This window comes from Oreochromis niloticus, linkage group LG7 (assembly GCF_001858045.2).
Source record: "Oreochromis niloticus isolate F11D_XX linkage group LG7, O_niloticus_UMD_NMBU, whole genome shotgun sequence".
In the NCBI taxonomy this organism is placed as follows: Eukaryota; Metazoa; Chordata; class Actinopteri; order Cichliformes; family Cichlidae; genus Oreochromis; species Oreochromis niloticus.
Genome location: NC_031972.2, coordinates 27,795,560 through 27,820,131, shown reverse-complemented (window position 1 = coordinate 27,820,131; position 24,572 = coordinate 27,795,560). Strand labels below are relative to the sequence as shown.

The window sequence follows — 24,572 nt, the reverse complement described above, 5'->3', positions numbered from 1 at the left end:
CCAGCCACTATGCAGTTAAAACTGTCATGAATCTAAAGAGTGTGTACATGTCAGTGCAACAACATGGTTGGCTCATTTGTTCCAGGCTGTTGGTTGCCTCTTTGGGAGCAGGAGCAGGATAACTGCCATCGTTCTTGACTTTTTCTACAGATGTCTTTTATAATCTCTGATGATTCATTTTTTAAACTATCCCTCCTGGTTTTAGTGAATAATACATGACTTGTTAAACATATTATGTCAAACCAGGGTTAAACTGTTATTCGTGGCAATTAATCAGTTCCTTCTGATGTTTGAATTATATTATTGTAACTATTTTTTGTATTGTAACTGTGGTTTTGGAAAACATGTACTTTTTAATTTTAACAGTTTCGTTGACCTCTAAAAACACAATTGCATTTTTTGGTATCTTGCTAACTTGCTCTTGCTTTGTATGCAGTGCTTAATTCTCAGATCAAATACATAGCTTTTTAAGCTTCAGGTTTTCAACACTGTTCAGTTTTCATCAATATGATATTGTGGCTCAAAACACCTCAAAGCAAAATAATAGCAAGGATAATAGCAGAATCAATAGTGGCCAAGAAGCCAGAACTGGACATGTTTTTGCACATGTATAAATAGTGGGATTATGGGTGTTCTGTAAATGTCATCACCTACCGTATCATTGTTTATTTAGCTGTTTTCTCATTAGCTCTGTTTAAAATCCTACCCTTGCCTGGTGAGGCTGGATAATTGATGACAATGGAAATTTAAAAAAAAGGAAAAAAAAGAAAGACGTTTACCAGTGTTATCCCTTGCTGTGGAAAACAGAACTAATGGACGCCAGCCATGACTCTCTCTTTCCATTTCTGTTGATGACTCTCTTCTCCCCCATGGCTCATCTATCAATCCATTTACCCATTCTACCTCATGTATCCACTGCTCTCTCTCCCCCCTTCTCCTAATATCTATCTAAATGTATTGTAGGCCGCCAGCATTTCAGGCTGGTGTAGTATTCTGACCATGAAGATGTTTTACAGGCGACCCACCCCCCACCTATTCAACCCCCTTTCACCAAACAGATAGGAGTAAAGCTCCCATGTTGGAGCCACGGTTCAGTGGTTTCTAATTATGTGTTCACTGTAGGAGCCTGGTCGGAATATTTCATATAGACCCACGAGGAACAGATAAGAGAGGGAATGGGAAGGGAGGAAGGAATGGAGGACCAAGAGAGAGATACAAATAGAGGGAGAGAGAATTTATATCTATACACCTTACATTACATAAACGTTGTTTGCAGTCTAAAGTATAGTCTATATTGTTCTATAATGAAATCAAACACTAAGGACAAAGATGTGATGAGATCCATCCATCCATTTTCTTCCAGTTATCCAATTCAGGGTCACGGGAGGTTACAGGGCTGTCACAGGGCTAACCCAGAGAGACAGACAATCACTCACACCTAGGGCCAATTCAAAATTGGCAATTAACCTAACCTCACTAACTGTGTGTCTTCAAGCTATGTGGAGAAAACCCAGCGACATGGGGAGACCATGCACACTCCACATAGTAAGCAAACAGAATCGAACCCAGGACCTTCTTGCTGTGCAGCAACAGTGCTAACCACTGTTCATGGGCGAATGTGATGTGATGACTGAAAGCAAACTGTGAACTTTTTACTCATTTATATTCCTTTATTATTTATGTTTTATTTTAAAAAAAGTATTTTAGAATTAGTCTTTCCTGTTTTATAAAAGTGGCTTTAAAGGCCTCTGTGTCATTTTAATGTTAACATAAAATTTTAAAGATATGTTTTGGTTCTTCTTTGAGGTAAAGAGTGTACATCCGTGAGGGGGTGCATCAGTATCCTGTGAGATATGAAACATACTGTTTGTTTAAGCTCCATGATAATCAGCTTTTCCTACACATGCATCACCGCTACCTACATCATTTTAATTATCAAAGACTTTTGGTGAAGGATGACAAGGTCTTAAGTTAGCAAGCTTGTCAGCTTGATTAAAGTCTGTTATGTAAAAGACATATATGTAGCATTCATGTCTATACCTGCTTTTGTTTAGATTCCGACAGAGGATTTGAAATAAAAACAGACTCGTAATAAGGTGCTAAAAACAGCCCAACTTCAACAAGGCCAACAGTGTGAAAACAGCTTTCTATTTTCTTAAGGCACAAATACACAGATTTGCAAGTTGACAGACCTGACCTGAATTAATTTTTAGATGAAGAAATATTGATGAAGAAGTTTGCATACAGTGCAGTGTCCAAACCTTGACCTGCCATTCTTTTTAATCACACAATGAAGGTTAATGTCTCCAGACCTTGCCTTTTGGTTAATTATGCAGTAATTAGAGCGCCTTCTTGACCTTGCAAGTACAGTTAAATGAGCCACATGCATGCACCCCCAGGAAGACATGCACACATACACAGCAGCTCTTCTCAGGGCTCTTAAATGACTGGTGTCATTAATGTTGGTGTGCAGTTGCCAGATGTAATATTTCCTGTGGTCATTAGACCATCTGGTGGCCTGACTCCTCTCATATCTCTATCTTTCTCTGTGTCTACCCATCTGCAATTCATGTGCTTCACAGCCCATGTCTCTTTATTTCTCTATATTATGCTTCTTCGAATTTCTCCCGTCTTTTCACCCAATTTCCTCTCACCTTTTTCTCTCTATCTACATCTGCCATATTGACTTTTTAAAATTATTTCCTCTCACTTTCATCCTTATGTTGTACACGACTACCTCTTGCTCTCTGGCCACTTCATTCACAGGATTATAATGGCATTCAATTGATATATGTGGCCATTTTGGTGCTACAATATGTTAATTTGAGAGAGCTCAAGCCTCATTACTGGAGGGGTCAATATCACTTTAAATCAAAGCTTCATAAATGCTGTAATTATGGTGTTATTGGCAAATTCGCCCAGACACATAAAGCAATACCATTTTAAAATGGTGGCTAAGACCCTTCAGTAATTCTGAACTGCATTTATACTGAGAAAAATATGTAACTAAAATGTGACCTTCTGGCTATATTACTTAATACAATCGAAAAAGTAATGGCTGGGTATTCTGAATCACACTGTATAAAACATGGTAGCTATCCTACAAGGACATTTTACTGACAACAAAGCATTTAAATATAGTAGAAAAATAGTATAGGATAGTATTTTTTTTACTCACTGTAACATAAATTTCTCTGCAATTTAAATGCTTCATATTCATGTAGAAAGAAAAACACAGTCGTGCAACATATTCCTGCTTCTCATAACCTTAGAAACACCCACATATACTGAATACAGAGGTTAAAAACCAGTGCATTCTTAATTAAAACAGCCATCAGGCCAGTCAAAAATATATCTTTACTGGTTTTAGTGCTGCAGTTCACTTTCCTAAGACACAAGTTTGATATTTTCTGTTAAAAAGAAAAAAAAAATCTGTCTCCCCCTTAATTACTCTTCCTCTGTTCTGCTCACCTACCTGTGTCTCACCACATGTGTGAAACTAAAATCTGATTGCTTCAGTTTCATAAGCCTGTTGGCTCCTTGCCTCCACTCCTTACATTTTTAATGACTGAAATTCCTTTGAAGTGTAAGTGTAGCCATACAATAATCTATAACTTTTTTTGTTACATCTAACATCCAGTGAAAAGTTAAACAGATTAAAGTAAAGTCAGACAAAATATATTTTTAAAAGAGGCATTTTTTTGACATGATGTTCGATGTCTCTTCGACATTTCTTGTCTTCTTTTTTTTCCTTGTCAGAGATTATAGCTGTTGAATGCCAGATTTTGTTTAACTGTAACAAATGCTCAGTGATATAAGAAGGGTTTTACAATTGACAGTTTAATAGATTGTCATCACTCCCAAGCTTGAATGTAGATTTTCATGGCTTATAATGGCTTTAATTAAATGACAATCCCACTTTTCTTGAAATAACTCATAATCAATACATATGAGTGCTTTTTGCATGTTTGAGAAACTCAATAAGCTGTTAAATCAAAGGAACTAAACTAAAACACGGTCTTCTTCACAGCCTTCCTCACCCACACACAGTACAGCTGCACTAAAAAAGAGAAATGGATAGTGTATCATGATCAGACTTCATTAAACTCATGTCTGAGTCAGACATCAGAAACATTTCTCACTGCATCCAACAGTTCCAGCTACAACAGGGTATCTGTGGTCTATTTCTTTTTTAACTAAAAGGCAAATGATAGGAAGTGGACACATGATCAATTTTAAGAGAAACTCCACACTGACAAGATCCAGAGTGTTCAGAGGTTTTAAGACTTTGAAACAAGGAACTTGTACTAAAGCCAAAAACTTTCTTCCTTCTGGGAATTTGGTTATGGTGAAGAAAGTCCACACTAAATTTAAGAATGAGTTCTAATTATACAAACATCAGGAAGAATGGCTGACCTTTAACCCAATTCAGATACCAAGTGTTGTCGAAATTTAACAGAATGAAATGATTTCATTTTATTTAATTCCCAGTCAATCACCATCAGTATCACCAATATGTCAGCCATTAATCAACTGAGGAAAACATCATTTTTAAATAATAACATTTTCAATGAGTTACAGTATGTGCTTAAAAACAGCTTTTTTTCTCAACAGGAAATGGTGTAGTTCCTCATTGCATGTGGATACATGAATAATACATGTTCAAACTGAGCTGAGTTGGTTAAAAATGACAAGTGACTAATGAACTAAATGGTCGTGATGTGGAGACCAGACTTTTACAGATTCTTTTCAGTTTCTACAAAGCCATTGGCAGCATGCTTACAGTGTTATGATCATACTTTGGGTATAATATTGTGCCTTGGAACTCTCTAGTCCAAACAACCTTATATTCCTTCAAGAGGAACCAACCTGGATTCTGCATTATAAAACTGGCCCTCAGCAGCTGATTTGAGTGACCGTGATTAAGGCAAGGTTTTCACAGACACACTGGTCATATATTCCTTGTGAACACAGTTTTCAAATGTGCCACAGGTGTGCACCGTTCCTCAAGTCCTACGTGGTTTGTTTAATAGGATTAAAGGGATTGCAAACAACATGAAAAATATTACAGTGTGGCACATTATGTCCTTAAAAATCCATTAAAACCAATGAGTTGAAGAAAAGCACTAACAGTAAAAATCCATAACATTCTTAGTCCACGTTAGTTTAGGCAAGTAGAACATAATCTTAAAGTAGTGCTAATATATAATAGTATGTATGCACAATTTGGATATGGTGCTGCAGGCGGGGGACTACAAAGCTGGCCTCTTAATCTGTGTGCTATATTGTAAGAATCACATTCTTAATGGGGAGTGTCGCAGCCTCATGAGAATCCCTCATGCCTGTCCTTTGAAAAATAAGATCTAAAAGCCTCTTACACATTAAAAACTATTCAAAGAACAAAGTCCAGCACAGCCCTAAGCACTAGGTGGGAATTACTGCGCAAAAAAATGTATTTTTATGTTTATATTCCTATCTGACTGAAGGTTGTCTGTATGTGTGGAAGTACTTAGTACATAGTGCACTGTACATCAAAGAAAGATGTTTTCGACTTGCAAGCATGGTGAGTCTAACGTGAACAATGTCAATCACCTTAACTTTAATTTATTTTTATTTTATTTTATTTTCGAATGCCGTTTGACCCAGTTCTTCTGGGCCTACTTTTTCTGTTCTTTTTCGCCTTTGCTTGGCACACAAATTATTTTAAAAGAGCAATGCTGATTCGAGACTGGTTTGGCTTACAGTCAAGCTAATTTAGTCATGCGTTGTGGCATAGGATGTTAAATCAGATGATATTGTTCGACTCATGACACATTTGAGGAAACAGAGATTATTGTCAGAGTAGGAACGATGTGATGATAATTGAAAGACTTAAAATTCATGCTTAGCCAATTAAATTGCTCCCCATAAGCTTCATCCACAGCCATTTATCACTGAAATTATGTGAGAGCAAAAGCTATTCATGAACTCTGACTCAGCAGAATGTGTGCAGTGAGCCCATATTCTTGAATATCAAGTCCTAGTGCACTGAAAAAAACTGTGATTATTTCAAACTAATTAACACCCCTCCAGCCAGTCAGGATGGAGTGCACACAGAGGCCACGGTGTTATTTAGGAATCATTACTGAGAGGGAAATTTTCACTACGAATATTTTTATGATGCAAGGTTGTGCAGCAATAGCCCAATTTGCTTCATCAAAGTATCCAGTTAGTCACCCTTGTATACAAGGAATATTGCACAGAAGGATCTCTCCCTCCCTCTTTCTCTTTATAATGACCTCTCTGATTCGTACACTTTAGCTGGTTATGTCGTCAAATTTTTCGTTAAATTTCCACTTAGTTCAAAATGTAAATAATCGGCTTTTAAAGATAAACCTACCAATTACATACAGTTTCTGTCAGATCCTTGCATACAGACACACGCTCCTTATGCTTTGTAACTACCATCTTAAAGAGGCTTTCCAGTCTTGACAGCTCAATTTTCTGATTATTACAGCATAATTGTGTCAGTTAATGGGTATTCTCATATTTCATTTAGATTTTTCTTTTTTTATGACAAAAAAATCTAGTTTGAGGCCATATTACTTCTAAGCTGGCAATTAAAACAAATTGCTCCTAGTAATGGAGAAATATGGTTGCTTATGATAAGTTCCATATGGACACTTTTTTTTTTCTACATTTCTGTCTTTTTGGGATAGCAGTCAGTGGATTTATGCAATAGTGGACGGTTGTAAATCACACCACAGACACATATTTAAATGGAAATATGAGTACAACAGCCTAGTAACACACAGAACCGTAGGTTCCGTAGCATAACAGGCGTCCACACACACGTTAATGAATCATGAAGGTAGCTTCGAGTATGAGTGTGAGTGCAAACACACAAACACATTCAAACACATGCACAACTTGTCAAGTCAAGCATTACCAAAGGGCTTCGGTATGGATTTTACACTTGAGCTAAACCTTCCTGACTTTTCTCAACAATACAGAGGCCTCAAACCATGTCAGCTTTCCCAATGCCATTCACTTAGTATTCACAGACAATTCGCCCTCTGGTTTAAAACCTCATTTAGGAATGCTGTTTATGGAGGGAGGTCTGAAGAATATTTTAATATCATTATGTGGTGTCATGTATCTACTTTAATGGACTGAGACAGGCCATGAAAAGACACATTTTTACAAGCTGCTTTTAGAAACCACAATATTCCTCGTATGTAGTAACAGTGTTAGATGTCTGCTAGAGATTTTAACAGTAGCACTGGAAATATCCTACATGTACTTATGAAAAGGGTTAAAACTGAGATTGTATTTTTTTCCCCTATGAGTTATGAACAGCTTTTAGCTCTAAATGTGGAGAAAAAAGCAATAAATGGTAAACAAAAGGCAAACATTCTTACTTCTTTGAAAACTTCTTTCTCAGCTAGCAATAAAATGTTAGTGGTTTCCTCTTTTTTCTTTCTTTCTTTCTTTGCTTTTGGCTTTCTCAAATAAACACTGAAGCAATCTGATACTCGAAGGGACTCAGAGTATGTTGGACTATATAATGTCCATGACCAATAATGCTATAGGAATGTGTTATGAGGAAATCGAGGCATTTGTCATGGAGGGACAACAGAATGTGTGGCAGGAAATTGAGTGACTGTTCAACATGGCTTTGCAGTGAAATCGAATCCACTCATGTCATGCATGCACATTCAAAGACAGACGTTCTATTTAAACATTTATATGGACTTTGTGGCTGTGCTTTTACACAAGCATATGTGCACATAAAAAAAAGTTTCCAGTAAACAACAAATACTTGCAAACTGTTTCTTGAACACAACGCTCTTCTTCAGACAGAATTTAAGATGAAAAGATTAAGACTAAAAAAAGATTATGTCAAACATGATACATAAACAGAGGCATCTCATCAACAAAGAAAGATAACGTTGCTAAAATTATGGCCGGGATGGCTCATACTGTTTGTGCCTGCCAGCGATGGCACCACTGCAGGTGGCTGTTGAGAGCAATCATAGAGCCACAGATGGAGCATGTAAGGTTGCATCTGGAGGGAAAGATGGCAGAAGGCTTGCATGACTGGAGCCTCTGGGCTCTCTGCTGATGGGTCCATTGGTTTTCAAATGTGGCTTCACCAGAAAAACATAATGAACACAGCAGTGGCAGAAATCAACTGATGGTTGTAGCATAAGATTCAATGCTTTTTATGTGGTAATATTTATGAAAACATGGTTAAAAAGGAAGTATTGTAAAACTGGTTGTGATTACTGTTTGTCAAGATGTTTGCACGACAAACCATTTCCAAAATGTGTTGTATCAAAAAGGCGGATTTGGCTCATGACAAAAGAAAAGTTGAGAAGGAGATGCTTACAACATTATGCAAACGCGCTATGGAAAAGCAGAAGGGATTTGATTATATTCCCTGCAAAATATGAAACAACAAAACAAACACACATCAAGCGTTTATCGATCTGCACTCGGTAACAAAAAATTAAATGACAATAGAAACACAATGGCAGAAAGGAGCAGGGCTATAGCAGTGCCCATGAAATGACAAGCGGAATAAAGGAAAAAAAATAAAATATGTACTCCTAATGAGTGGAATCGCAGAGAAACAGATGGTGTGTTCATCTGGTGTTTGGACTGAGGTTTTTATCCACCAGACATCAATTTATTGGCCGAAGAACTGTGACGCTTCAGGCAGCCAGTTTACATGCTCTGTCCGGTTTTGTTGTTGCCAGGGTTGCTTCGGTATTAACAGTGTTCATTTGCTGGTTGATATCAGAGTGAGGAACATACATGTCCAAGGTGACCTTTTAAATTACATTCTACTGCACGGTAATGTGAAAAAACTCCAGGCTTTTATTGTCTTGAGAAAACTGACATTGAGTAATGTGCATTGATTTTAATCACAAATTAAAATCATGTCAATAGCCTGAAATGCACTGAATCTAAATGCAATGTGCATTGTGACTAAGCTCACACATATAGCCACAGACTTTTCCACACAAATATGCAATCTAACCTAAAATCCTTTCATCTATTTTGGAGCCTATCCGAGTTATCACAGAGTGAAAAGCAGGGTACACTCTGGACAGGCTGCTTGTTTATTGATGGGCTAACACAGAGAGACAGACACCCATTCATGTTAACACTCACACCTACTACCAACATATTTGAATAGTGGAAGACACTCACAGAAATCATTAAAACTGTATACAAAAAGACACCTACCAGCGAATTGGAACACAAGACCTTCTTGGTGTTAACCAGTGCACCACTGTTCCATCTATAACCAGATACAGCTGAAGAAACAAAAAAAGGTACACACACTCACCAACTGATGGAAGCTAGAGTCATTTAAAGGGTCTAAATCCATCTTAATTTGTTTTTAATCCTTCCTGATAAGTAGCTCTTTTCTACTTTGGCTCAAGTCAAAGGAAGCTGAGTACTATGTGTCTCTCATATACATTTCCACAACAATATACACACAGAAAACAAGAACAGTCATGTTCTACCAGAGGAGAGATCATGGGAATACGACAAATGGCATCTCAACTCTGACATACCAGTGTGCATGGAAAGGTTAATCAGTGTGTGTTGGCTCGCTGACTATTGTCATTGTAGATGACATCACACAGCACTTGTCGATATATACATGTACACATTTGCGCTGAGGATATGTGAAGTCTTGTATGCATTTATGCCTGTGTAATATAATGTTTGTGTCTGAAAGTGTTACTTTTGACAGGTATATGTCTCTTTAGCCACAGGTGAAGTGAGATGATAACACTGCTTGCAGAGACAGTCCAACAGAATGGGTTTATTTGTGCTATTTTCTTCATTGTCTGATTTCTGCACTGTGTATGTGTGAGAAAAAGAGTTGCACAGACACACAAGCACTCAGACAGAAACTTGCACAGAGGCCAACATGTGAGCAATCAGACAAATAAATATGGCTCTACACATTGGCAAACATCTGGGAGGGGTCTGGGATCTTAGGCATCTTGCCAAGTTAAACAGAGGAATTTGCCAACCTTGACATTTTTGGTAGTAAGAGATGCCTCTCAAGGTGACGGCTTTCACTAGGTGTTAGTGGGAGATAAGCACATTTGTCATTGTGGGAATATCAAAGGGTAAAATCTGGAGATTTAAAAAAAAAGGGGGGAAAAAACAGTGTGGATGCAAAAAAAAAAAAAAGAAACTGCAGTTCCCCTGGCTGCCACTTGAGGCTCCCTCTAAAACTCAGTAAATCCAAATAAAATGCCCAAACAGAGATTATTAAAATGCATGTTTACAGCCACATTGACTAACAGTTGTCCTGATCAGTGTTCGGCCTCAAACACTACATTAAGTATATGCACGTCTCTGTTTTGTGTGTGCTATTGCACCCTTTTAAAGCACTGCCTGATTATTATTTCAGTGTGGTATGGAACATCAAAGAATTTTGTGCTTCAGATTTGGTAAGTGAAATTCTATTTTATTGATCTACTACTTAGCTCTAAGTAGCTGATATGTCTCTCTCTCTCTGTGCCATACCCATACAGTTTGAATTTGAATACGTGCTGCTTGCTAGCGCCACCTGATAACTTAGCATTCTACTTTTCATCCATATAAGGCAACTTTTATCTTTCAAAAAACATCAAGATAGCATCAGCCAAAAGGCAGATGATTTAGTTTAAAAGTGTGGAAAGTAATGTGTCACATCTATCTTTTATAATGCCTATGACACATTTGCATGTGTTTGTGTTGATGATTATGCTAGGCATCATGCTATGATCTATGAATTCCTTTTTTCACAGAGACATTAAAATGGTAACATACTGGCATACAGTAAGATAGTAATCACCCATCAGTCTGTAACTGAAAAAGCCCACCTACCCAGATTTAGAGGAGAAAAACAAGTTAAAGAGCAAAAGTGTTTACATACTCACAAAACAGTCTCTGTGTTTCATGGAGCAGTAAGGCTTCTTTTGTCTACTTGCAACAAAGTTGTGTGTTCACTTTTTTCTATACTTTATTTTATTTGTATCCACGATCTCATTTTGTGCCTGTTGATGTTTTTCAACAACACAGGAGACACAAAAACAGGTTATGTAAATAATCCTCTATTCACACACTTTCACTTTTGTGCACTGCAATGGTGGTGTGTGAGATGATGCTTTCCTTTCACCCTGACCACCTGTTGTGTGAAGTTCAATGCATTAGACAACAATTGTATTCTGTGAAGGCAAATACGTTGCAAAAATAAAAACCCAAACCCCTAATCAGGTGAAGTAAATCATCTTTTTTTCCTTCTACCTTTTCTGTGAAATGAGTCAGACGAGGGCAGACATACATGGAAACAAGTTTAATAGAGCGTTCTATACTATTGCCAAACCAGACAACTGAGCAACTGTAGTTTAAATATTATTTATTGGGTGGGTTACCTGAAGCAATCAGAGAAAATTGTAAAAGAAATAATCACATCTATAGAATGATATTTATTCATTCATTTATCTATATGTTTTCAAAAATTACTTGCTTTTGCAACATATTCATCTTCATAGGTTTTATATGGCTTTATCGCAACAGTATAAAGCACCTGTCTACTTAGTGGCTTTAATGGAAACTCTGCTTCAGACTTTAAGGAAACTTTTCTCGATGAATGAAAATTGCCAAAAAGAAATCGTCCATTAAAATGAAAGTTGAAATGATTATCATAGTAAAAAATAAAACCCTACAACCTCAATACTTAAGTTTTTGTAGCAGACATCAATTTCTAGCTGACAAATAAACAATACTTTTAATTTTAAATTAATTTGAATAATTAAGTCATCATGAAAACAACTTCCGCTTACCTTTGTTTTTTGCACGCTCAACTCTTGCAAACAATTAATCCCTTGTGAACCTCGGTGATAGAACCTGACAGGGTTGCCAAGCGATTTGGGATATGATTGCAAATCTATTAGAGGAACATGGAGGGACTGTCAGAACCGTATAACATATTAGGAGCAGATGAAAACATCTCTCACTGTAGTGTTTGGGCAGACACTCTTAAATAGAATAACCCTCTCATAATTATGTTTTTGATGTTTAAATCTCCGCATATTTCTCTTGCCTAATCTGCAGAACAGGTAAACCCATTCCCCTTCACACTCTTGTCTCTTTCATTCACCCTAAAGTTTCTCTCCCCCGTTTTCCTCTCTCTTTCTAAGACCCCACTTTTCTCACTTTAATCACCCTCCCTCCCTCTTCCATTTACTCCCTTCTCTCTCTCTGCCTGCAGTAGCTACCCAATAAAGGATGTTGTTAATATCATTAGGCAGACTTCCTCTCCGGCCAAGCGCCCAGCCCACTCCCTTTCAGCCATAATCAAGCGTGCACACTAACTATCAAAGGAGACATTGCTAATAAACTACCACACTGGAGCAGAAAAACACACACGTACGCTCCTGCCGAGAAAATACTGTTGGCTAAGCGCACTAAAATAAATGTGTGCGTGTGCATGGTTCTTGGGGATAGGATTGTGGGGTGTTGGTGCGGGTTACACAGACAGCACTAATAAACTATACTCCAAAGGCAAGCAGTCTAATGCAAATGTGCCACTTAAGTATACTAAATTAATTGGGGGTGAGGGACATGTATATAACCAGACATAGCTAATAAAATATGCTCTGAGAAGTGGCAAATACTGTCAGTTTAGTGGGTTTAAATGAGAGATGGAGGGGGGGGGTTAGGCAAGTATGCGTTTGGACTGCAGACATTTGCTGTAAATAACTGTAAATCAGCCCTAAAACGGTGGTGCACATTGTCAGCTGTATAGCTTGAAAGTGTTTGGTCCTGACAACTAAAAGCTACAGTGCATATATCACTAGTTAAACATGATCTAAAGGGAAAACGTGATGCAATACTGTAAGCATGGAGGACGTTTAAACAAGAAAAAGAAAGGCAGAAGGCCAATGACATGAGGCTGTTAATACAACATGCTGTGCAAAAAGAGCAAATCTGTGCACACAATATAAATCGTGCTCCAAAGAAACATCACATTGGCTTTTCCAGTTTTTAAAGTGCTTTTGCTGCATTATTTGTTCCTTTAGATAAAAACAAAGACACAGATATGTTAACTGATGCAATAAATAATAAAGAAGCTGGAAATATCCATCCGCTTGCACACCAATTTCTTTTACCTGTTAAATAAGATTTCCAGTTTCTCAGGTGTGCACTCTTTCAAATCAAATGCTGACACCTGTCTTGCTGAAACTAAAACCAAAGCTCACCAATTCTGCAGAGTTGAAGTGCAGAGTTCCAAACTTCATCTGGCATTAAAAATGTGTGCTGGAAGCTCCATGACATGATGTTACATGGCCGATCAGCTCCTGTGAGTGCAATGTGTATGTGAGCCAGTACCAAGTTTAATTCTTAGAATTAGAGACTACTAAATTGTCAAAAGTTTTAGAAAGGAACAAAAAAATGGCTATATAATGATAGCCATATTGCACCAATCACCCAGCCCTAAACATCCTACCAAACAGATTAGATTGTATAACAAAAATATTAAAATACAATGACCAGTTTAAATAGTTCAGCCCTCTCTTGTGCACCAACAGCAGTTGGAACTTTTCAATGTTATGTGGCCACTACTGAGCTCCACTGTCATGCTTTATTTATCCCTTTCCCTTCTGCACTGTAATGGAAATATAAAAGGGTACATTGATTAGTGTTTAAGGATCAGGCTTTAATAGATTAAAAGCCCTCGGCTCAGAGAGAGGCACTCACTCACTCACACACAGACATACACACTTGTACGGAAAAGCAAACTTATACACACACCAATAGGCAAATTTATGGACGGATATTGAAAGAGATGGACACAGTCAGTAACACAGAGTAGCTTCATTCATTTGAGTGAACAAAAACATTGCATGGACAGAAAACTGAGCATACATAGCTGGAGCCAGCAGCGCAAAAAGCCAGAGCCCCAAGCCTTTCAACAACCAGCTTACTAACGTATTTGAGATGGGGGGGGATTGATAAATATCTCTAAAACAAAAATGAAGACAATATAAAGTGGGGACCATGGTGCTAATATCCCAGTTGATTGGGAATTCATGCATTTTGAACTTAGTGCATTATTAATAATGTGGCATGGTCCCAGACAGTTTCCACACACATACACACAGAGGGGTGATGTCAGTAAACATTAGAAGGCTCTGTTTCAGCATCCCACTGTAGTTATGTTGGTAAAATGTGTTTCACATTATTACACATACACACACTACACTTTATGCACTTGCTTTCAGGGGATGATACACCATCATCAAATCTGATACACAGCGTCCACTTTGACATGTTTGAAAACACCAAGTTCAAGTGATTGAAACTGTACCTCTGAGAAATGGCATAGTCCACTTAAAGTGCATTCTCCCTCTTCATTTATTCTCGCCTGCCCTTGTCTCCTAGCTGAGAATTTAAATTCCCACCTATACCTCCATTGTCACATCTTAACTCCAAGAAGCACCTCAACTCCAAACCTATCCAGCATGTCCCCTTTCATTTTCTCTAATGTTTGCAGCTCTTCCTTTTCTCTGACCTCAATCCTGCAACTGGACATAATAGTGTTCTAGCATTGTATGTGCTCTTCCTTTTTCCCTTTGCCCAGTCGTTTCTCCAGTCTTTTCAAGCTTTACACTCATCACAGTCATGTCTGCTGATGGTCTTGCCTAACCTTTAATTCCCCCCCTCACTCCACACCATTTCCAATTGCTACTAGTCTTCCTCCAATGTTTGACCACAATCACGCTTGATGTGTGCCGACTTTCTCTCTCCAGCTACTTTCCTTCAAGTTCCAATCATGCCCAATGGTATCAGTCTGTAAAAATGTCTTCTGCTCCATAATTGAATCTCTTGTGTTCTTATACTTTTCTTCATCCACCCCTCAGACCAAAACCGCTTTTGTTGTTAGCCTCCTCCTCACCTCTTGACTTTTCATTCCAGTTCTCTTGTCTCTTTTTATCTTTACCTCAAGAAGACATACTTGTAGCTATCCCAAGGCTTAATCTTGGCCATCTCTTGAATTTCCCTATTCTGCTTCAGGTGAGAAAATTTTTGCCTTTTCCTAAACTTAACTTTTCCATTTACTTCTCTTCACTTTATCTTCCCCTTAAGAATTGACCACAACCTGCTCTACTAGTACTTGCACCTGATGTCTGTGTCTCACTTCTTCAGTTGACAGCTTTGCTCAAGTGCATTCAAAATTAAAATTGGTTATTTCAGGAAAATGATCAAATTCCCTTTCACTACCTTTTCTTTCAGTTGGCCAGTTGGTGCTTTTATTTTGATCAATTTTTTTTTATAACACAGGGGATAAATAACAGTAAAATCCACACATTAAAAAGTGCCAACAAACAAGAGTCATGGCCATTTTACACAAAAGCACTGCAGTTACTTATCAGTCAAATTTAAACGGTGAATGTAAGTAAGCTACACATCGAACAGGTCTGTGTTCACTTTAAGTGGAAACTGGGCGTCTAACCAGGCTCCTAAATCTCCTAGCTGCTTATTGAACACACTGAATTTTGGACCTCTTCATTATGCTTATACGTTTGATGTCTTAAGGAGCATTTTTTTACACCAATTATCTGACAAATAATATGGTTTGCTGTGAAACTAATAGCACTAACACAATGTCAAAGAATAATGAGCTTTAAGTTCGTTACTGTTAAATGATAACTTAGTAGTCAAACTTATCTTCTAGAAGTAGTTTCTGCCTCCGATAACTGATGACAATGGCCCTCTTTCACATGAAGTCCATGATTTTAAAAAGTAGTAAAGCATTTCTACGAATGGTGCACGTGTTAGCCGGAATAAACTTTAGACTGTATGTAGTCTAATGCTCTTTTAATGTCCCATTATACTGATCATAAATGCATCCCCAATCTGTTTATAGGAGCTCTGTGTAACCTCAGAACACTATTGTGGCTAATGACACATGCAGCCTTTAAGTGGACTGCAGTGCTGCTCATGTCTGCACACAGTTTGTGCTTGCACACTTTGTGCGAGCTTGCATCAGCCAAAATAGTGGTGAGACATACAAAAACAAAGGAGAGTCGTATCCTTTTGATTTCTGAAGAAAATTTGGCCTAAATCCTTCATATTGAAGTGACTCCTTCAGCTGCTAGGGGTAACTAGTACAGTCAGGGGAGGTCTATTTTTTAAGTTAATTATAAGCCATTTTTTTGCTGAAAATAAAGTGTTCAACAGGTGAAATAGGTGCTATATACTCTTTACCAGCTACAGCAATGTAACATGTGCAAATGAGCTAAAACAAGCAACATTTTCAGTCACCTGGCATGAACAGATTTTAACCTTGTAATACAGTGGGAATTTTCACAAAGCAAAAAGGAGGAGATTTTCCAGCTATTCTTTTATGTGCCGTGAATACAATATAACACAAGAAAGTTATGATTATATTTTATATCTTACTTACATATGGAAAGAGAAAATAATGTGGCTGACATGTGCCTAGGGAAAATATAAAAATAGCAAGTTAGTCAATACAACTGAGCAGTTAAACTCACAATACAGAGGGATTAGTGGATGCACCACACGGCACGCATACACCGCCCCCAGTATGATTCTCCCACATCATGTATTCCTATATAGCATACATACAGTACTACATTATACAGTTGCCTTAAGGCAAATTACCTCCAGCAGTTCATTCTCAAGTTGCATTTATATAAAAAGCAGTAAATCTGAAAAGTTTAAATATTTAAAACACAAGCCCTGAAAAATATAGTAAAATGCACAAATTGCACTTGGCTGTGTAGATAACAGTGTGTGGCTGCTGTCAGGTACAGCACATTTTCCTCTGGTATGCTAACAGAATGTGAATAGCCTTCAGAAGTTGTGCGCAAATCCACCTCAAAGTGTTTGCCCCCTACTGGAGGAGGCAGCTTTTGTTTGTGTTTGAGTGTGTGCATGTGTCCAAAGCTGGGAGCTCGTGTTGGGGGGGGGTCAAGTGATGCATATTCATAAACTTTTTTTTTTTCTTGATTTCCCTCCTTGTATCCCTCATATGCTTTGATCAGAAAGTTAGGAGTCAAACTCTCCCATCGCCTGGGCTGCAAGAATGCTACAGGGGCTGAATAGAGAGCTGTCTAAGGATAAAAATACAGCCGAGCCAAGCAGATATGCACAGTGTGACACACACTGACCCACTAGCACACACAAAACTTGACAGATAAAAAGGCTGTTTCTCAAAGACAGAGAAACAAGCAACTTGACAAATAGAACAAAAAGCCAAAGGAGCGGGCACAAACATTGAAAAGCTTAAGCTTAGAAAAATGTCGGGCCACATGCAAACAGACAAGCTTAAAGTTTGTCTGTCTGTGTGCGCGCTTGCCATCACAACCACATACAAAAAAGGCTTTCTTTTAAATAAACATTCAACCTTTTTTTTTTCAGAACTGAAGGTCCTGATTCAGTCTTTTATGGCATTAGAGAACGGCTTAATATCTGCATGTTCTCGACACTTTAAAAGTGTACAAAGAAAGTACAGGAGCTCTTTCAGATTACCAAAATAATTACACACCGACTCTCCCTCTGAGCCAGATCTTCGTGCTCAGGGTGTAGAGAGGAAACAGTCGTAAAATGTAGATCTCTGAAATGCATGTGAGGCAGCTTAATTGGGGCCAAATCTTAACAAAATCTTGTCATGTTTTCACACCCTTAGGTGCAGTTAGATAAAAGCACACAGCAAGTGGCACATCTAACTAAAGAGAGAGAGGGTAGACAGAAAAAGCGTGGGAGCTGTGCATTGCCAGAGAGAACGCTGACTTTTTAATGTCTGTGTGGCTGTTGGGAGGCTTGTTGCATTCAAAGCTCTCGCCTGCATTTGTTTCACAGCGGCGTGCAAAATGTCTCTGATGCGTGCATGTACACACAAATATGCTTACCAAAACCTCATATTTATTTCTCGCTGTCCATTCTACTATAGTTCCTATTGTTGGGTTAGTGCTTGAGAGCATTTCGTCAAATCTGAATCCAGCATTAAATCCACTTATTAAATCTAAATCCTTTCAAATCCCTTATTAATTGCAATTATCGTCATCATTTTGTGTTATATTTACACAAGCAGATAAAGATCTAAATATTGAAAACTGAAAGATTTAGATCAGATCTTTTTGTTAGTGGAGAAAGCTCAAAAATAACAGTTAGTGGTATGCTAATTAATTCTGATCCTGAAAGTCAGATGAGCAACAGGCGGAATTTTCATTGTAAATATATTTAAACTACTTCCTGGAGTTCCCAATTCTGCGCTATTAATTTGATAATTATGAATTATGGATTTGTGATTGTGACACTGCACATACTGAAGCTGATCTCACATCTTCAAACAGACTTCTCACCTGAGAAGAACCAGGTGCGCATTATGATCCTTCGGTTAACTAATTGCACAACAGCCAAACAGCCACTGCCGTCTATATAAAGCAACAGTTGTTTTAACAATGAACAGTAACTTTTTTTTCCTCTTTTGAAATATGTTTAATTTTTATGATGAGGAAAGTCTTTGTCTCTCCATACCTCCCCAGCTCTCCGTCCAACCCTCTCCACACCAGCTTCCAATTTGTAGCCTTTGTGTACATTACAGCACTGAGAATTACGGCCCCCATGCCCTCCTCTGATCAGACCCATGCTTGGACATCTGTCGGAGGATGTTTATCCAGGCAGTAAGTATGTTAGGGGAAATATTATCCTAGTTTTATCTTACCTTTCTTTTGTGTTAAATATAAACATCGGCATCGCAAAGTGGGGATTGGACAGGAGAGGCGGGAGCAAAAAAATGAACAATGGCACTATAAAAGGGGAGTGTGAGCAATGAAAACAAAACAAAAAAGAATGGATTGCAGAAGAAACTTGGACTTGGGTGGTGATGAGCTGGGTGGGGGAGGGGGGTGGTGAAGAGAGGAAGACAGTTTGAGAAGTCTGTAAATCACACTTGTAGGTGATAATTACAGTAGCACATTTAAATCTTTCAGTTTATCAACTTTAAAATTACACCACGGTGTTCTTGTCGGTCACTACAGACTTCTCACTAAGATGTAAGCAACATTTTCTGTCTTATTTTTTAAGGTTATAAAAGAGGCTTTACCCCTCTGCTGCTCAGAAATTCCATTCCATTCCTCCACCAAAACTGTCTTAATAGAGACAGAAGTAGTAAAACTTCCAATTTCAGAATCAATGTCCGAATGTCTAGACAGGTTTTTACAGTCTATTAAAAATCAATATACAGTTTATGTGCAGCATGGCTGTTTAGTGCGTGGCATACAGGCATATACAGACGGACACACAGATGCTTACTATGCACTCAGGCACACACAACCAGTTCTTTATCTCTTTTTCTCTTCTTCTTCTTATCTCTAGCTCTCTTCCTCTCTCTTTCACGCACACAAACACAGAAATATGCACAAACACACTCAAAAGTTGATGCACACATAGACCTTTTCCTGTCTGGTGTTGCTTCCAGCCTAAAACCAAACCATGTGTGGGAGCTATTCTGTGCTGGACTAAACTGTATGCCCCATTGGTGATAGGTCCTTCCACTAAAGACTGGAAAGACGCTTATTGGAAAGATATGGTTGGGTTCTTTTTACCGCTTTCTGTCATATGACTTCATTCTGTGTTGTTGACAGCAAGGCTCTTTCATTTATTCTTTGCTTTTCACTTTTTTTGTCTATTTTGTTTGGTAATCAATATCATTTGCCTGCTTGGCAGTAACGTTCTTATTTACAATGCCAGAAGTACGGGTGCTGAGGGTGCTGCAGCACCCCCTGGTGAATCGTGAAACTACTGAAAGTAAAGTTTTATTATATATTCCGTTAGTTTTTAAAATTCGATTATTTTCATTTAAGTAAGTTTAGTGATTCTTCAGTTATTTAGGTTCAGTGATGTCACTGTCCACATTGTGGTCACCACCCTTTGAAACAAGGGCAAACGTGCACAAAACCTGGCTATGCAAACTGGAATTGTAGACTTCTTACTGAATTCTTGAAAGAAAGAAAAACATAGCAAAACCAAGCAAATTCTCAAAATCAGCAAGCTGCTGCTAAAACACTCACGATGAGAACCCATGTATCTTGGCTCTTTCTTTGCTGGCAAGAAAGCAGAAGGCTAACATATATTACGCTAACAACTAGATTTTAATGAGATGGTGAAAAGTTTTAGAAACTTGAAACTAACAAAGCATACTTTTGAAGTATCTCTTGGAGTATCAAAAGGTAAGACCAGTTTTTCACATTCTGCTAATAAACAGTCAGCAGTAATGATAAATAGCATGTTATGAAGTGTTAGTTGATTATCTCATGCCCCTGACTTTCCTGAGAATGTAATGTTCGTCAAGATAGTTTGTAAATGTGGCTTTCAGAACAGCCTGTGGAGAGCTGCCATTGGCTGTTGCTGTTATTTGAGGAAACTGTGGTATCCTTGTTATCCGCTCATCATAGATTTTGCAAAGAAATGATGACCCAACTCGTAGTGACATCTCCACAGCACCTCCTACGAGAAGCGCATTCTCACGGTTGTTCTGATCTCTCTACCTATCTATCTTTTCCTTGCTTGATTTTTTTTTCCCTATCAGCCTTTCTATTTGCACACCCTCCTATTCCCCCTCCACCTCCTATCACTCCCTCCTACTCCACCACCAACAAGGCATGAAAACGGCGCTCCATTAGGAGTGCCTGGGCTAAGCCCAGTCAGACACATACTGCTTTGATCAGCCGTGAGCTGGGCTAAACACCCCACTAAACTCCCAGTCTGAGAAAGGGGGTACTGGGGGGAGAGCAAAACTAGCAAGAGTTAGTAAGAGATGGGACCGGGAAGATCAAAACAAAGAAATGAGATGGAAATGATGACAGGATAAAAGAGAAATGCACTCGAACATGCTAGGAAGAACTCATTTTTCCCAAGCTGCCCATATATGTTCCTCCACCACTTTTGTCATATTTTCTTTCACATCTCTTTTTTTTATCACTTGTTTATCTCTTGGATGCCACCCCCCACCCCCCTCCCCTCCCCGTACAGGTAGCCTCCTAAATACATTGCTAACAATTTTAGGTGTACAGCTCATACAAGTTAAGGAAGGTTTGAATTAATTACTGAGATAGCATAATTGGTACAGAGAAGATGGCATCATATTAGAAGCCCCCTCAACAAAGTGTGTCTCTTTTGTTATTAAAAAATATATATATATTGTACCCACTTCTGCACTTGTGCATGCACACTGACACGCACAAACAAACATACATTGTGGAAGAGGAAAAAAGGAAGGCAGGAAGACAGGCCCAGTGACAGACGATACATAGAGACCAGACCTCCATAACTGACAGCAGTTAAAAAAAAAGAGAAAAAAAAGAAAAGCCAGAGCTTTCAACATTCAGACAGGCAGATACTAAACCAGCAGCAGCAAAAGAACAAAAACCTTCGGTCTTTTGCTCCCAAGGAGTGAAGAGAAAAGGGATTTCCGCTCAGTGCTAATCAATCAGGTTGTGATAATGGCTCCCATGCCTAGCTGTCGACTGGAAGGGTCAAGGCATCCCGTGACCCAGCACCCAGGGCTCAGGGGCCAAAGCCCCTCTCAGAATAGCACCCCAGGACAGACTCCCTGGGCTAATTGTCCAAGCCAGTGTCAGCCTTTTCAATGCCCCCCCCCTTCTACTTTCTCCTTCATTCCTGTCTTTCTTCTCACTTTCCCTCCCCTCTTTCGCTCCTCACAAGTCTGCGATCCTCTCTCTTTCTACGCAACTAAGGAGTCTACTAAGTATGCCAGCATATACCAGCGTGAGGGAGAGAAATGAGACAGAAAGCAAGGAGCTGAATGAAAGACCTTTTAGAACTGAAGTGACACAGATGAATCAAGGGAGCTGTGTACACGGGAAAAAGTTAATGAAATAACAGAGACAGAAAAAGACAGTGAAGAGGGAGAGCGTGTCAAAGAAAGATCAGCGGCTGCAACAGAAATGAGCGGGAGGGAAGTGAGAAGGGAGGATGAAAGAGACAGGGAGGCAGTAGGACAGAGAGGGACAGAGGGATACAAAGAGAGTGGGACAGAGGCGATACGAAGAAGGGGAGGCAGTAAAACAGTCCCCTTTCTCCCAACACATCACTCATATCACTGGAGTGCAATGACAGGTCTATCTACTTCCATCTGCATATCAATAAGTTTCTATTAATCACAGCCAGAGCAGCGTGTGTCGCAGGGAATCTGCTCAACATCAGTAGACTGACCATCACAATGCAGCCGGCATGCAAGAAATAAAAAGAAAGAAATGACAAAGACGCACACACTCACACACACACACAGAGCGCAAGAGTCCGAAACAAACCCCACTCCAGCTCCGCGCAATGGCATTCCTCTCATTCCAAGTGCATGCTGCTAATTAACAGCATTAGATCCCACAGACAGAGGGAGAGATTGATGGAGAGGTATTCCAGTGTTGCACTAGAACCACATCTCTGCTCTCTTCTGTCGTTTCTGGCTGCCCTTCCGTTCTTATTTATTTACTTGCCCCCCCCAAAGCACCTTCTATCAAGTCCCTCTCCCTTTCACAGTCACTGTCACATCCTGGTCAGACAACGCTGAAGAAGAGCAAAGTCCGCAAATGTGAAATAACATATGACAATCAAAATTGGTTACTCACTGGGAACCTTTTTCTTTTTCTGTATTTCTTTTTTTCAGAGCTGTCAATCGTTATCCTCTTCTCCACTGTAGTAAGGGGAGTGTGTCTATCCTGGCGAGTGTGTGGTGTCAGTCCACTAGAGGAAAGTTGCCGTCTGCCTGCGTGAGCATGTGTGTGTGTGCGCGCGCGTGCGTGAAGAGAGGAAGAGAGAGAACGGGTGCGTCTGTCTCTGTGTCTCGCACTGCTCTGACTGAGCGAGCCGAGGCTGTTTTAAACAGGCTGCTCTCCCCATGTGACCAGCCCAGGCACAGGCAGGAATACATTACTGAGATACACACTCTCTCTCTCTCTCTCTCTCTCACTCCCTCTGCCCATACACACACTGTGTCCACAGTGCACCCCCTAGCCACCACTCAGGGTAATGTTGGGAAAAGCCCTCACACACAGCATGTGCACGCCCACATAGACACAGATATATATGTCCATACATATGTGTAAGACATAAGTATGAATATAGTTTTGATGCACTGGCCAAAAATTTCCATACTCTATTTTCTTTTTTAATTTCACATAATATATATATATATATATATATATATATATATATATATATATAGTTTTTTTTCCAAGTGACTCTTACTTTTCTTTTCCTGAAGTCTTGGTGGTTTCTTCACACCTGGAAGCACTGACCTTTTCAGTAATGGAAACCTTTTAAAGCTGACCTTCTGTTCCGAGGCTGATTCAACTGCACCACAGCTACTACACCTTAAGGAACAACAATGGAAACCACAACAGATGAAGTGTTTTGAGTGAAATATAGTAGCTACCAAGAAGTGCATTTTCAAAAAGCCAAATGTATCTTTAAAAGTTTAAAGCTTTCATGTGACAGTATGACTTTGAAAGACGACAGATTTCTCTTGGGGGGGACAATACATTGATAAAGTGCACAAGCCACAAAACAATATACCAACATAATTTTTCTCTTTAAAAATGCAGGTAGTACAGTATTCAGACTGCAGATATCCGATGAGTTCCTCAAAGGATTTATCTTTAATGTTCAACTTCAAGTGGCAAACTTCTGTTCTTGAGAACCTTTGACTGAAATAAATCTTTTCTGTGATTCCACAAGCAGCAATGTTCCAGGCTGAAAAATGAAACCAATGTGGAAGTGTCAAAAACAGCTCCCTAACTGGTTACTGTAAGATGGCTCCAAAAGTCAGCCAATCCATAATTATTTCCAGTGACAAATGCTGAACTTCCCATTGGAAACAAAGATATTTACAAACAGATAAAAAAAACAAACAAGGGAAAAAAACACTGTAGCTAGAGGCTCAGTATTAACTACTTTAAAATATTTTCTTTAAAATCTGGCTAAACAGTTGAATGCCCGCTGATCATCCAAAGCCTTATTTTTGACATTTTTAAAAATGACACTTTTGAAGACAAATTTAATTATTATATCAATTTATTTATTTTTCTAGTCACTCAAAATAGTATTGAACCGTGACTCCATAATAGGGTTTGGGGGATATGTTCGAATAATTCAGCTGGCCATTTTTAGTTCAACAACCAGCAACTGGCAATTTGTGCATCTTATGACATAAATGACCTGTGACTGAAATTAAACAAACACGTACAAGTGAGTAAACAGGTGATAATATGAACGGATGGGATCTATGAAAAAAGCAGCAACATGTAGAAAGGAAGAAATGATTAGCTCTGGAAGCTGTAAGACATAGGAAAGTAGACTTCAACATAGGTGCTTTGTGCTACAGTATTAAATATCCACCAAACAGTGCCAGATGTCTACAGCACTACATGGACTGGTTTTACTGTGTGCAATTCATTATGTGTAACAAGAGCTTCAAATCTGATGCTCACTTTATAAAGATGAAGACAATCTTCTTTTCAGAG

The 24,572-nt window shown here is 38.8% G+C and overlaps 1 protein-coding gene across 3 annotated transcripts in view; it reads right to left on the bottom strand.

Moving 5' to 3' along the window:
* cntfr (ciliary neurotrophic factor receptor) overlaps positions 1–22,948 on the bottom strand; it is a 203,487-nt gene extending 180,539 nt beyond the window's left edge. The window contains exon 1 of one of the 3 annotated variants that reach the window (XM_019361247.2): positions 22,680–22,948. The gene's annotated coding sequence lies outside the window, so the exon portion shown is untranslated. The remainder of the gene's footprint in view (positions 1–22,679) is intronic. The other 2 variants (XM_003440112.5, XM_019361248.1) reach the window with 2 other exon arrangements.
* Positions 22,949–24,572: the final 1,624 nt, after the last annotated feature.